The following is a 15863-nucleotide window of genomic DNA, read 5'->3' as shown; positions in this document are numbered from 1 at the left end:
CAAGAGAAATGCCACCACAGAGATAAGACATCAGATACTTGGAACTTGATGCATCCGTCTCATTTGTTCTTTGGGGCTGAAACAGGTGCAAAGCCTGCAAAGTGTCAGGAAGAAGTGAGCAGCATAGAAGCCTTCTTTCTGGAGAAACTCGTAATTGTTCTGTCTTGGGATAGAAACAGCCCAGGTGTGCGTGTATGCAAGGGTGTGTGCGTGGGCACCTGCACATGTGCGCCAGGCTGGATAATCACAACCCTTCTATACGCTTACTGTGTTGGAACCCATCCTCGGTTCTGGAGAGAGAGAGAGAGAAAGAGGTCTCTAATGTGTGCTCTGGATTTCGACAAACGGCATATTTTGGGATGTGGGGTTTGTTTCTGCTGAATATCTGGCTTGATTAGCATGGAGCAGCTCAAGCAAAACAGGCTGGAACCCCACCCCACCCAGCGCTCCGCTCCCCAGGGCTGTACAATCAGGAAGCCCATTCTCCCTCCCATTGTGGCTTTGCAGGGAAGCGCGCTTTACATATGCAAATGCCAGCCCCAAGTTTCACTTAATAATTATCAGCTGGAGATTCTATTGATGAGCAGCTGAAGCTACTCATCAGGAGAGACACTCTGAGTTAACCGTTTCTAGACCCCCGCTGGAGCCTGCTGCTGGGGACCAGCCTGTGGTGGCAGACAAAGTTCCCAGACCCCCACCCTTTGCATCTCCCTGACCTGCTGCTCGCTACTGCCCATCATCCTCCACCCCCACACCACGTCTGTCTTATGGGCTGTGGGAGGCAGACCAGATCCGTCTCTATTTGCAGCAGCAGGCTTGCCCACAGCTCTAGAAATAATGGCCCTGTGGAGTCCCTGCAGCTCAGGCAACTGATGGCGTCCTTTCCAAAGCAGGGTGCCCCGGGTGAGTAGCACAGGACAGTGGGCACCTGCCTCCTTCCTGTGGGTCCTCTTCATTCTTCTGCATCTGCGCTTCCCTCTGTGTCCTGGGGGGGCGCTGGTAGGCAAGGGTTCCTTTGGATGGTCCCAGGGTTCCTCTTCCTGCAGGAAGTCCCTCACTTTCCTGAGGCTTGCACAGCCTGTCCTGATTCTATGACTTAACTGTGTGGTGAGGGGCACCCCGCACCTCAGTACATGGGAATACCACCTGGATTTCCCAGAAGGAGCTATTGAAAGGTAGAAGGTAGAATGGAAAACAGGTTTTCTGAAGTCTCTTAGATCTCAGTTTTAATTTTTACCTTTTTTTTAAAAAAAAAGATTTATTTATTTATTTGAGAGGCAGAGTTACAGACAGGAGGAGAGACAGAGAGGGAGGTCTTCCATCCACTGGTTCACTCCCTAGATGGCCGAAGTGGTGGAGCTGGGCCAATCTGAAGCCAGGAGCCAGGAACCTTTTGTGGGTCTCCCATGTGGGTGCAGGGGCCCAAGCACTTGGGCCACCTTCCACTGCTTTCCCAGGTGCATTAGCAGGGAGCTGGATCAGAAGTGAAGCAGCTGGAACTCATGCCTATATGGGATGCCAGCACGGCAGTTGGAGGCTTTAACCTACTACGCCACAGCCCCAGCCCCAATTTTTATTTTCTTTTACCTTAAGTCTTAGCAAGTTACTTAAACTGAATGAACCTCTTCCTGCTTCTTCTTCTTTATTATTTTTTAAATATTTATTTTATTTATTTGAAAGAGTTACAGAGAGAGGTAGAACTAGAGAGAGACAGAGAGAGGTCTTCCGTCCGCTGGTTCATTCCCCAAATTGCTGTAATGGCAGAAGCTGAGCTGATCCAAAGCCAGGAGCCAGGAGCTTCTTCTGGGTCTCCCACATGGGTGCAGGGGCCCAAGGTCTTGGGCCATCTTCTACTGCTTTCCCAGGCCATAGCAGAGAGCTGGATCAGAAGTGGAGCAGCAGGGACTAGAACCGGTGCCCATATGGGATGCCTGCACTGCAGGCAGTGGCTTTACTACCCACTACGCTACAGCCCTGGCCCCTCTTCCTACTTCTTTAAGATGGGGACACTAAAACCCAGCTCAGAGAATTGCAATGATGAAATGCGATAGCGTGTGAGGCTCAAAGGCCAGGGTCCTAGGGAGCTGTAACCGTGATCCTCCTTGGAGACACCAGTGCTGTTTTCAGCTGCCCTACTCACTTCCTGGATGCACTTACTCAAGACCTGTTTCCTGAGTGACGATTGTGTGTGTGCTTCTAGTCCCTGGGCATATCATCAGGCACTGAGGAGGTCCACAACAGACCCTGCTACCATTGAACTTACACTCCAGAGGCAGAGGCAGGCAAACAGGCAGGGGACAAAGAACTTCATACTTGGGGAGAGAGTTGGCATGTTTGCAACAGAGAAGAATAAGCCAGGGACCGAGTGGGAGAAACCCTGAGCCTTCGGGGTGGACAGGGATGGGTGTTAGAGGCTGGTTTACGGCAGCTTCTCTGAAGACTGGCAGCATTAATGCAGGTTCTTAAGGGGGTGAGAGCCAACAGCAGGTGCAGAAGCCCTGAGGGAAGCTTCTGGAAGGCCGGATCAGCAGAGGCACAGGCGTGTGTCCAGGTCGGAGGGATAACTGTGGCGGAGGCCGAGGGGAGCCTTGGAAGACCCCGTCAGGTTTTCGGGTTTTGTTTCCTGGAAAGGTGTAGGAGGGGACAGCTGAGGAGGACAATACTGTGATCAGAAGACCATTTTTGTTCCTTCCTTCTTCCCTCCCATTCTTCCTTCCTTTGAACAGCAAAAAGAGAGCTACTGCATGTGCTGGTTTGCTTCCCCACTGTTCACAATAGCTCGGACTGGACTAGGGTGAAGCAAGAGCCTGGAACACAATCTATGTCGCCCACACGGGTAGAGAGGACCCAACCTTTGAGCCATCACCTGCTGCCACCCGGGGTGTGCATTGGCAGGAACCTGGGACTGGAAGCAGAGCTGGGGCTCAAACCCAAGCTGTCCAGTGTGGGATGTGGGCGTCCCAAGCAGTATCTTCGCTGCTGCAGCAGACACTTTCTCCTGATGATTATCTTTTTAAGCATCTGGCTGTGCATGGCAAGTCAACCCACTGAAGCAGGTTAACCTGTTTGGTAGCTGGGGTTTGCATACAGGTGAGAGGTGGTAGGGGTGAGATTGGGGGAGCAGTGCTTGGGGCCATTAGAAGAGTTTATCCTCAGGGTCTACTTTAAAGGTAGAGCCAACATTCATCTAGTTGCTAACGCAGTGCACAAAGGACGTGAGAGAAGAGATTAAAGAGTGAGCTGGTGGCCACATGTGCACACTTGCTGCTCACACACATCACACTGTATGGCACTGGCTCTTGCCAGCATGGTGTCTGCCCCAAACACATGTTTCTTTTGTGTATGGTGAGGGGATGCGTAGTCACAGTGAGGAGCAGGTTGGCAAAACAGCCATTGTCCATGTAGTCGGTGCCACTACCTCCATGTGTATTGTGCAGAGTAACAGGGAGTCCAGTGACAGGGAGAGCGATGGAGGTGGCAATGCACCCTGGTTGAGAAGGTTGAATAGGGTTTCCCTGAAGTGCTTTTTGAGCCTGGAATCGGAAGATCAGTGTTAGTTCAGCAAGTGACTAACACCTGCAGAGCACCGACACTCTGCTTACTCTCATTGCCATTCCGGCACCCAGGAACTTAGAGCTGGGTTTCTGTGTGTAGGGAAATCCTTGTTATTGAGACTCACTGGTTTACCAAGGAGCCAGAAGATAGAATCATAAAGTGCATAGGATTTCAATAGAATCCAGAAAGGCTCGGACCAGGATCTCTTCCTGACACATCTGCCCCATCACCCACGGATCCTGACACCGACTGCGGTCACTCCCACAGGTGAGCCCCAGTTCTACATGGGGCCAGGAACTGGGATCCTGTCCTGGAGGCACCATTGTCAGAGGCATCCCTTTGGTCCCCTCTGTTTGCTCATGCTTCTTCCTCCCAAACCCATGCTTTCTTTCAGCATGCAGAGGAGAATCCTTGCAGTGGAGTTGAGTTGAGGGTCCTCACTTTTATTCTTCTGCCTTTTGTAAAACTGTTGGAAACACCTTGTAAAATAATCCTGGGAGTAGGTCTCGTAAGTAAATACCGGTCCATCAGAAGTGGATGTGGCAGGTTTTGAGCTCTCTAGGTATTAGCAAACTATTTTGCCCAGTCTTCTATCTTGCTCTTGTTAATGCATCACCATTGCCAGGTGCCCATCCTGATAAAGTATTACTTTTGTTAAGCTGAACTCTTGATAAAATCTTCTAGCCACCCCCCTCTCCAGTCCATCCTAATAAAACCTCACTTTGATTTCTGATTTCCTCCTAAGACGTGATTTGGATTTGTCAGGAATGGGTAGAAAATAAAAGGATGATAGTTTTTTTCTCTAGTCTGTTTTCTCTTCCTGATGAAGATCCTTGCGGGAACTGGAATTTCACTTTAATCTAAGTCAAACTGATAAAGGGAGCTTGGTGACTGTGAAGAAGAGAAAAGAATGTAGGGAAAAGATGGACAGTCATTTAGAGGCAAAGGGATGTCTGGGCAGGCTTTTGCCTGTATCCTCTTGTTTTTAATTTACAATTGAGCTGTGGAGGATGGCACTGATGTAGGCAATGTGGCGGTTTAGAGCAGTGAGATGCTATGGATGGGATCAGCCACGTTCACAGATACACCTGCTGCCATTTCTTTCTGAAATATGTTAGAATGTTCTGCCTGGCAGCTCCTCGTGGTGTAGGTTGGCTCCATGGCCCTTGCTCACATTAACAAATGCAAATCTAGAGCCCTCTGTGTCTTGGATAACTGCCTCTTTCAATCACTGTTTCTGACTGTTTGCTTTGGGTGTCTCTCGTGGTCCATGTCTAGAGAGAACACCGCAGCTCAGAGTCGGACTCCCCTAGAAAAGCGTGGCCTGCAGAGAACGGCGTCCTCAGAAGGGCGGGCCGGGAGTGGGAGGCTGGGTGAGGGGCAGAGGCTCTGCCTCAAGGCCTGTTGACCGTTGAGGACGTGAAGATGCAGAGGGCCTGGAGAAAGTGGCACAGCCATCAGTCCTTGCTGATGCCAGGGCACCTGAAAGGTTCAGAGAGGGGACAAGGAGTTTCCCCCGTGGCAGTTCCTGTTTGTGTGCAGTGTAGAGGAAGTGAACTTTGGCTCAGTTTTGGCATAGTTTTAGATGCAGTCGTCAGATAAGCAAACCGACCACCGTGACTGACATGCAGCATCAAGAATAGTCTCTGGACTTTTGGTTCTGTCACATGTTCAGTTTTCCTCTTAGGGGCCTAGGGTATTCTTTTTAAATATTTATTTGAGAGGTTGAGAAAGAGAGAGAGAGCACAAGAATATACATACACACTTGCGTGAATTCCCTCCCCAACCACTGGTTCATCCCTCAAATGCCCAGAACAGTTCTTGAGTGGGGCCAACGCTAGGAGCCAGGAACTCAATCCAGGTCTCCCGCTTGGGTGGCAGGTGTGACTCTAACCCAGATGCTCTGGTGTGGGCCATAGGCATCTTCACTGCTGGGCGAAAGCTCTGCCCTGCTCTGGGTATTCTCAAGGTTACTGACCCCCACCTACATGGAAAGATTTTGAAGTCCCTGTGGGTTAATTGGTAGTCTACTTCCCCAGGAGCCCAGGTCACTGTAGTTGAATTCTGATGTAGTCAGTGAAAGATACAATATGATAAGATTTTTCTTTAATAAGCATATTTTTTTGGGCCGGCACCATGGCTCACTTGGTTAATCCTCCACCTGTGGCGCTGGCATCCCACATGGGCTCCAGTTCTAGTCCCTGTTGCTCCTTTTCCAGTCCAGCTCTCCGCTGTGGCCCGGGAAGGCAGTAGAGGATGGCCCAGGTGCTTGGGCCCCTGCACTCGCATGGGAGACCAGGAAGAAGCTCCTGGATTCTGGCTTCGGATCAGCGCAGCTCCAGCTGTAGCGGCAATTTGGGGGGGGTGAACCAACGGAAGGAAGACCTTTCTCATTGTCTCTCTCTCTCACTGTAACTCTACCTGTCAAATAAATAAAAAAAGCATATTTTTATTTAATGTATATAAAATTCTTTAAACTTTTTGGATAGATCTAAATTTCACTCAGGTGTTTGGGCCCTGGAATAGTGTGTATATATATATATATATATTTTTTTTTTTTTTTTTTTGACAGGCAGAGTGGACAATGAGAGAGAGACAGAGACAGAGAGAAAGGTCTTCCTTTTTGCCGTTGGTTCACCCTCCAATGGCCGCCGCAGCCGGTGCGCTACTGCCGGCGCACCGCGCTGATCCGAAGGCAGGAGCCAGGTGCTTCTCTGGTCTCCCATGGGGTACAGGGCTCAAGCACTTGGGCTATCCTCCACTGCACTCCCGGGCCACAGCAGAGAGCTGGCCTGGAAGAGGGGCAACCGGGACAGAATCCGGCGCCCTGACCGGGACTAGAACCGGTGTGCCGGTGCCACAAGGCGGAGGATTAGCCTGTGAGCCGCGGCGCTGGCCAGAATAGTATTCTTATAGCTCTGGAGGCCCTAGAGGATGCCCCAGGCAGGGGTAGGCGGGGCCTGGGCTTTGCACACTTGTGTGGTGTCCTGAGATGGTGCTGCCTGCCACTGAAACTTCTCAGCCTCTGTCAGCTAAAGCATACATTGTGGTCAGTACTCCCCTGGCCAATGAACATGGCCACCAGGAATGCGAATTTTAAGTTGATGGCAAATGAGGGTCCCCTTGGAGAAAAGGATCATTTTCAACACCCTTAGTGTGATAAATGTAAAATAAAATTGAACGCCTTTGATGAAGATGCAATACATGGTTCTGTAGATCTGAACAAAATTTTGGCTACTCCCCTCCCCCAATAAACCCAGCCTCATTAATGATTTTTAACTGTACAATATTGTCCTCCTCTGCACATGGAATGCATCAGTGGGATTTTATAAGGGCTGTGAATATTTCATATAAAATAACACATTTATTGCAAAGATTTTTTTTTAAAAAAACTAGATCATTGGGAAGACACTTGTGAAATCTTTCATCCTGAGTGCTGATAAAAAGAAAACTAAGAAATTCTAGAATGTTTCTACATCTGGTTCTGTAGTCAGGAGCCACAGTGATGGCTCGGGGCGGGGAGGGGGGGAATGCCAGTCCTCGGGTCGTGCTCAGCGGTTGTGTAGGAACACAAGGAGCAGTGGAAGGAAGAAAGATGCTTTCTCAAACGCCTCCGCTGGGGATCACCGCAGAGGCTGCCGGTGTCTCTGAAACCGTGTAGAAGGAGTTGGAGGGAAGGCACTGGGTGGAGGATGTGGATGCCCGAAGCTGGTTGGAGTGTGGATTTCCCATGATCTCACACACGGTGCTCTCACACAGCCTTCGGGGTGAATAGCTACTCAAGTCGTCCAGAATGCACAGTAGTGTTCTCCTGCCATAACTGTTTTCTGAACCCTTGGAGCTCTACTAGAAGACCGGACTGCTCTCACGCCATTAAAGTAATACATGAGATACAACATGAAATACATTACCCTCGGGGCTGGCATTGTGGGGTAGCAGGTAAAGCATTGCCTGCAAAGCCAGCATCACATATGGGTGCTGGCTGCTCCACTTCCAATCCAGCTCCCTGCTAACGGCCTGGGAAAAGCAGCAGAAGATGACTCACGTGTTTGGTTCCCTGCCACCCACATGAGAAATACAGAAGAAGCTCCTGGTTTCCCGTTGGCCCAGTACCGACTGTTGTGAGCATCTAGGATAGAAGATCTGTGTGTGTGTGTGTCTGTCTGTCTCTCCCTCTCTCTTTGTAACTGACTTTCATAATAAATAAATCATAAAAAATGCATTAGTCTTTGTCTCGTTTGGCACAGATTTGAATGCTACTCACCCTTTTGTCCATACGTGAACATCTTGGACATCAAAGAGAAATAGAATTTGCCAGATTTCAAAGCAAAAAAAAAACTCACTTTCCCTGCTCTGAGAACATAGTTCAAGGATCAAGTGCTTCAGACTTTCAGAACTTAGGATATTTGGGGGGGAAAAAAAAGGAAGGAAGGAAGAAAAAAAAAAAAAAGAAAAAAGAAGCGAAGCTTTGAAATCATCGAGCCTGAAGTTTCAGAAGCAGAAGCTGGTATCATTGCTCATGAGGACACACTCTGCGCATTTATAGCCCAAACTCAGCTATGGATACAGCAAATTGGTGCTAAAAATGTCTCCATTTTCTTGACTTAATGAAGCTCTGTAAAAGACAAGGTTCTGCACATCGTCCCGTGGAGGAAGAAAGTCGGATCTCACGCGGTGATCGTGGTGGGGCGGATCTGGGCTGCTTTCCCTGCAATTGTGGTTGCAGAGTTGACATAGAATCTTGCAAGGAGCTATTTTATGACTGTGTTTCCGTCTTTGCCAGAAGCTCTCCAAGGCCCTCGCTGGAACTCAAGTCGCCTTTGGTTGCCAGAGAGAACTTCCAAAAAACTGCCTCGGGGAATCTTTGAGTAAAATATCCCCGTTTCCCCGTCACAAGTGAGCAGCCTTCCTGGTCCTCACTGCCATGTGCCTCCCACGGCAGCTGTGATGCCGCGTTTCAGGAACTCGGGAAAGTGGCTCCCTCTGACCTGCCTCCTACGCTACTTCTGCTCCACCCAGAGTGGAAGAGCTGAGGACAGTGTCAGGTGACGCCGCTCTCGTGTGGACATCCCGAGATCCAAATGACAAACTAATACAATTACATGTGAGGCTTTTAAGCCCAAACCAAGCCTTCTGCTTTTTTTCCTATATTGGCTTTGGCTGTGAAATCTAGTTCGTTTTGAAATTTCAAATGGCATGGAACGAGGGTGTGGAATTTTTATGTTAATTAAAAGGAGAGCATTGTGTTAAAAATGATGTTTTTTAACAAAACACTGACTTCATGAACACAACCTCATATGGAAAATGAGAAATTGGAAAAATCATTTTAATGAATCAACCTACTCTTTGCCAAGAGAAGGGAAGCCTGGAACCAGGGGCCACTAGACAGCTGGGCAGCTGTGACAGCGTGGCCCTTCCCTCCTAGGAAGGATGGAGACGGAGAGGAGCAAGATAGCCCCTAAGCTTGGAAAAGCTGGGATACGAGGAAGTCAGGTTCTGCATTGCATGATGGGAATCTCTCTAAGACAATAGAGATACAGACAAGGGAACTGGAGCAGTACTTCAGTTAAATGCGATAGTGCTAAGGCCTCCTCTCATCTAAGCCAGAGCCTTAGGAAATACCTAAGCTGGCGTTTCTCAACCTTGACTCCACTAATGAGTCCCATAGGAGTGATTGCATGTAAAGATACCAATAACCGAATACCCAACTCTGGACTAATTTTTCTGGGGTGGGGCCTGTGCACATCAGTATCTTTGGAAAGTTTCCCAAGTGAATAACATGGCAGCCAGGGTTGAGAACCAGTGGTCTAAGGGCCCCGGGGACAAACTATGAACAGCAACCATGAATTAGATTTGGCTTGTGTGGTAAAGGGTGAATGGGAGACATTCTGGTTTGGTGCAATAAGAAGCACTTATCTGGGACCCATGGCCCTGGTTAAAGACTGTCCCTCTGCCGTTTGCTGGTCAGATGGCCTTGAATGTATTAAATCATGTGTGTGCTTCTTTTTATTTATTTTTTATGCCCATTAGTCGAGTAACAGTGGTGAGGACACCAACTTCATTAGAACATTGTATCAATTAAAATGAGATGACACAGAACATTCAAACATGTACTCAGTATATACTCAGTAGGACTTAACCACATGTTTGTAGTACTTAGTAGGACTTAACTGAGTGTTTGCTGAGTTTGGTAGCTGAACTGGAAGCAAGTGGAGATGTGTCTGTATTGTCACACTTGCAAATGTAGCGGGAGAAGGACTAGACCATGGCCCATGGCACCCGGGAACAGAGGGAGATAACCACTGAGGCCAGGCAAGATTCCAGGGCAAGCGACCATGAACTACAGCCAGGTTGCACCATGTCCTGCCACTTGGTGTTGTCCGTATGTGTTACTGTAGCACAGCCATGTCCTTGTGTTAGGGCTGCTTTATGCTACAGTGGCAGACTTGAGTGCTTGCCATGGAGAGGGCATGGCCTGCACAGGGAAACATACTTACTCTCTGGGTGTTCACAGAGAAAGTTTGATGACCCCTGCTTTAGGCTTGGCTTGGGCTGGGATGTTTGAACTAAAATGAGGAGAGCCAGTGTTTGAAACCCTAGGAAGGAGGAGTTGGCAGGCCGTGGTGACAGATGGTATGTAGGGAGTTTGCCATAGAAAGGTCAGGGCTGCAGCATCTTTATCACGGGCTGGATGATGCAAGAGAACAACTGTCCGGAAATCTGGCGATGAGAGCAGGATTTTACTGAGACTTGAGCGGGATGAGTCTGAGCCCATGGGAGGCCAATCCAGGCCCTGAGCTCCACAGCGGTGGGCACATCTCACTGCCTGCCCGCACTCCAGAGAGATCCAGAGATAACCGACACACACACGCACACACATACACACACACAAACCGACTGAGACCCTCACTGCTGAGGTTCTGGACGGCAGGTCCCCGGTCTCTGTCACTGCACTGCACAGAGGCTGATTTTCAATTTATCTCCTTTGTTCTGAGCCTCTGATGTGTCGATTTTTAATTCAGAGCATTCATCTCGAGTGGCTTCAGAGATTCAGAGTCGGTGCTGAATGCATGTTTGGTGGGAAGTTTTGGAGGGAGAAGGAGGATGCTGCCAGCAAAGGTTTTGAGTAATGTCTTGTCTGACATTTTCCACTCAACAGTGGGCTGAGCTGCAGATCCGCACGTAGACCTGCTACATGATAGCCAGATGCACTGTGTGCATAAATGGACTTCATATAGCTAAAATAAAGGGGGGGGGGGGACCCAGGGGAATGTAAAAGAGATGGAAAGGTAAAGACACCCTATCCACTACTGCCTGCCTGCTCCCTGGCCCCCCACTACAGTGAGCTGGGGCGAACAGTTGAGTTTCTACTCTGCAAGGGCAACACACACAGACATGTCCCCGTTTTCCGTATCAGAGACATGGAGTCACAGATAAATCAAGTCCTTTGCCTAAGGTTATTCATTAGTAAGTGAAAGGACTGAATTCAAACTCAGCTCCCTGTTCTTCCCAATCCCCTGCTCTTGATACAGGCTTGCGTTGCGTGCCTTTCTTTGTGATCTCTCCTCCTCTCCTGGCATCTAATATTGTAATGCGATCTCTATTATTTTTAATGGATGGTGGTGCTAGACTTATTTATTTCTAGTTCTAGATGTCCCTCCTTCCCTTTGGCCCTTCTTCAAGTACTTGCTACCAACCAGCAGGGTGCCAGACCTGGGTAGCAGAAACCATGTCATTATTCAGAATGTAATCCAAAGATCATCCTTGGTCCCTGTGTATTCGTAAGGTTCTCTCTCTCTCTCTCTCTCTGTGTGTGTTTGTGTGTGTAGATGCCTTATGACTTAATGGTGGTCCATCTTATGATTTTCTGACTTCACCATGGTACACATTCAGTAGAATCCATACTTTGAATTTTTAGTTTTAATCCTTTCCCAGGCTAGAGATATGGAAACAATCCTCTTTTGTGACCCTGGGCAGTGGCGGCAGCCTCAGCTCCTGGTTAGCCTAGTGGGAGGGAAGGGGAAGCAGCCAGTGCTGGACAGTGTGGTGCTGCTCAGCGGTGAAGGCCCGCACGTTAGGTGTAGCAAATGCGTCTTCCACTTAGGATGTTTCCAGTTGACGAGGGGTCTGTTGAGCACCTGTGTTTTCATGCACGTATGTTTATTATAAGGAGTTGCCATGTGTGATTATGGAGCTGACCTGTCCTGGGAACTATGGAGTGGGTGGGCAGGCTGCAGGCCCGGCAGTGCCAATGGCATAGTTCTATTAGTGCTGTCAGACTGGAGACCCAGGAAGAGCTGACATTTCAGTTGGAGGCCAAAGGCATGAACTTACATCCCAGCTCAGAGGCAGGCAGGCAGGCAGGCAGGCAGTGTTTAGATAAAGCTTAATCACCTTGGGGAAGGCTGTGTGCTTTCCTGAAGTCTGCTAACTTAAATGCTAATCTCTTCGAAAAACACCTGCACAGAAGCACCAAGACTAATGCTGGACCAAGCATCTGGGAACCCTGTGGCCCAGTCACCTCTCTGCATACAGTTAACAGTCACAGTCCCCAGGCCGTTACTGGTCTGCAACACACTGTATCTGTGTCTTGAAGCTAGGCATTCAGAAACATCTAGAAAGACTGGCTTTGTGGCAGCACTGAGGCCCGTGATCAGCAGACTTGTCTTGATGAACAAGTTATAGATGAATTTGTTGAATCCAAGCAATGAATTATGCATGAAGTAAGCTCTATATTAGCCGTGTGTGTCAGGGCCAGATTTTTTTTTTCCCAGGTTGATTCTGTACTGAAAGTTTGAGAAATATGGGTATGGGCACAATTTATAGAAGTCATCACATCCATGTTGATGACTTGTACATAAACTTGAGTATTTGGGGGAGTGGCCAAAGCCTATAATTTCCAGCAGAGAAGTACATACCACATCTCAGGGGGCTGATCATCCACTGCCCTAACCTTCTACCCCCACCTCGCTCTCAGAGGGGCAGGAGAAGATTGAACAGAATGGTCGGAGCTAGAGAGATGTGTGATCCTGGAGCAAAAGCAAGAGTCAGGAGGAATAAAACCAGGCTGAAGAATGGGGATGGCAAGATGACAGGGCCTGCCACACAGACTTGTGGTCATGAAGTGTTGGAGTCACACAGCCCAGCTGGAGAGATAGGGGCCATCTGTGTAGTGAGCCCGTGGAAGGGTGGAGCTGAGAGGCCTCTGACCATCTTCCCAGTGATCTCCCTCTCAGGAAAGGAGAGTCATTGAGAAAAGGGCAGGGACCAGTCCAAGATAACGTGCCCTTAGGAACAACCAGCACATCTGCCAGCCACCAAGAAATTGCAATCCTGCCCTTCACTAAGCACGGCGTCCTCGCCAGCGCTGGGCACAGCTTGAGTGTTGGCTTTTTCCAGCATCAGCCTCTCTCTCATTGAGATCTGACATGTGTTGTGTTGTGTGTCATCGCTGGGGACAAATCTGTAGACTTAAAAGGAGAAAATTTGCAAGTCTTTGAGAACTAAGTTTGGGTGAAACCATTTGGAAATGGACACAGAGTGTGAAGAGCATTTCCAAAGCACGTAATCAGAGAATTTGATTCTACATGAAATATAATGTACGAGCATGTGAAGTGTGAGACTTTGGAAGGAGGAGGTGGGGAGCATGAGCAGTCCTTGTGTGAAGCCTGCCTTCTCTGTGTTGCATGTGGATGAACCTGACCTAGCTAAGGCTGACGGGGAGAGGATCAGAAATGCCACATATCAAAGTGCCGCTCAAAGGAAGCCAAGGGTTTGTGGGCTACTTGCTCCCACGTGCCACTCACAGGCAGCCCTGTGTTCAGAACATGTGAAATTACGTTGTCAACTCATCTTACCCATGATGTCACCCACCCATTAGGAAGAGGTTGTAGCATCTCATTGACACCAAATGCCTCCCCATGGAAGGCTCCATGCTTCTTTCTTAAGCCTCCTCTTATAGGTTAGCATTTATTGTGTCCCCATTTCACAGGAGAGAAAACTGAACCTCAGAGCATTTATGCAACACCTCCAAACAAACACATAGGTCCCCTTTGTTGTTAGTTATCCACAGTCCCTGGGATCCTACTGAGTTTCCCGAGCTTTCTGGGTTCCATTCTAGAGCACGTGTGGAAGAGTATGGCACGGCCAAGTGCAAAGGCACAGAGAGCTTGTTTCCTGCAGCAGGTTTAGAACCTGGTTTTCACTTGAGAGTCTGTTTCCTCATGTGTAAGGGGAGCGCTGTTGCCTTGTGCTGTGACCTTAACCAAAGGTGCCATTGGCATGACCCACGCAGCATGGGGAGGCAGTGACGTGAAGCGGAACTCTCTACTCCCTGATGGAAGCTAGATGCTCCAGGGTCAGTGTTCGTTGAGAAAACACAGCTGCTAATAGCTGCCTACTGTTTTTCTTTCTCTGCAGAACTAATTTGGTTGTACCAAACAGAGAGATGAGTTTCAAAAGCTTGGGTCAGTGCTTGTCATTGGCCATCTCGGGGACAAAGCAACCCTCGTCAACCTGTGATTCCACATCCCCCACAGATCCTGTCCCTGCCTTTGGTGCCTGGTCCCAAGCAGTGGAATTCAATGAATCGTATTTGTTGCATTGATGGAGAGGACCAAGAGCTCAGGCGTTTAACCCTAAGGTGATTAAGAGGAGGAAAAAGGGAGTTGCATTTGTTAAGGCCCAGAGATACATCAAAAAGCCCTGGGCAGAGGCCGGCGCAGCACAGGTGAAACCCGCCGGCTCTGATTCATCACATTCTTTGATCCTCAAGTTTTGTGAGTCACAGCGACTCTCTGGGACAGTTTGGAAGCTCAGTGGGATCTGGGCAGGAAGGAGAAAAATTCAGACTATGGAAAAAAGAGGAGAGGATTTTCTTTCTTTTTTTAAACAAGCAACCGAGAGGGTAATTTTCATTCTTTGCCATTGGTCTCGGAGACTGCTGCACGTGTAGTGGGATCCTGGAATTTCTGCTGGGTGGGAACAGCAAGAAGTGCCAGCTGGGGGCACCTGTTGTGTTGCTGCAGCTCCTCAATGTGCATTGAGCACCTGTTGCATACAAGGGGATGTGCTAAGTATCCTTGGGTGATGGGGTTTTCCTTTGATGTTTAAATGGTCTTTGGCACCCTGCATTGTTTGAAGGTTCAAGTGGTTGTGAATTCTGAGCTGCTGTGTGATGTCCAGAGATCTGCATCTCCCTCTATGGGTCAGCTTCCATCATGGGGTCGATGTTCCATGGAGTGTTTGTTGCTAGCTCTCTGTTTAATGGTAACGGGCCGTCTGGGAAAACCATGGGTCTGGTCATGCTTCTGTTCTCTTATTCCTTCTTGCTCTTCATGGTTGTATCCTTGGCACTGATACATGTTTCTCCTCCAACCCCAACCCTATGTTTATCAGATAGTCTATCTGACCACAAAAACAATTAAGACTCTGCCTTTAGGGTTGGGTGTTGTGGCGCAGTGGGTAAACCCACCGCTTGCAACACCTGCATTCCATATGGGTGCCGGTTCGAGTCTTGGCTGTTCCACTTTGATCCAGTTCCCTGCTAATGGCCTGGGAAAGCAGTAGAAAATGGCCCAAATATTTGGGCCCCTGCACCCGAATGGGAGACCAGGATGGAGTTCCAGTATCCTGGATTCATTCTGGCCCAGCTCTGGCCATTGCAGCCATCTGGGGAGTGAACCATTGGATGGAAGTTTCTGTCTCTCTCTGTCTCTGTCTCTTCTCTCTCTGACTTTCAAATAATCTTTTAAAAAATATTCCACCTTGTAATACAGTTCCCCAAATGCAGCATGATAGACACATGTTTTCATAGTGCTATATTTCAGATGACTGCTGAATTTTGCTGAAAGATATTTTACCTGCAAATGGAAAAGGGTTCCCCCTGGAGTGAATGGTTTTAAACAGGGATTTGAGAGCTAAATAGGAGTTCACATAGAAGGAGCTCAATAAACTTAGCCATGATTGTTATTTCTCCTTTTTATATCTTGACTTCCTTCTTTTGTTCTCTTCCTCCTCCTACTCCTCTCCTCCCTTCTCCCCACCTCCACCTCCCCTCCTTCCGATCCATCACGCTTTATTGCTAAGAATGTCTACCTAAAAACATGGCAGGTGGGAGAGGAAGGCAGTGCACTTAATTAGAAGCGATTATATTATGATTGTCTTCTCTAAACTGCATATTAGTTTTTATTACCATAATAAGTCATTGTGCTTGCAACTTTGTTCGCAGTTCAATCTGGATGCTTTTCTCTGGGACTCCCGTTCCATCTGCTTTCTCTGAAAACGGAGAAGTGATGGGAGCCTGGCTG

General features: G+C 48.6%; 1 protein-coding gene across 5 annotated transcripts in view; it reads left to right on the top strand.

The window, feature by feature from the left end:
* Positions 1–15863, top strand: part of LARGE1 (LARGE xylosyl- and glucuronyltransferase 1) — a 565741-nt gene that overhangs the window by 247667 nt on the left and 302211 nt on the right. The gene's annotated exons all lie outside the window — the stretch shown is intronic.

This window comes from Oryctolagus cuniculus, chromosome 11 (genome assembly GCF_964237555.1).
Source record: "Oryctolagus cuniculus chromosome 11, mOryCun1.1, whole genome shotgun sequence".
NCBI classification, from domain to species: Eukaryota; Metazoa; Chordata; class Mammalia; order Lagomorpha; family Leporidae; genus Oryctolagus; species Oryctolagus cuniculus.
The sequence above is the reverse complement of the archived record's forward strand: the minus strand, read 5'-3'. Positions and strand labels throughout refer to the sequence as shown.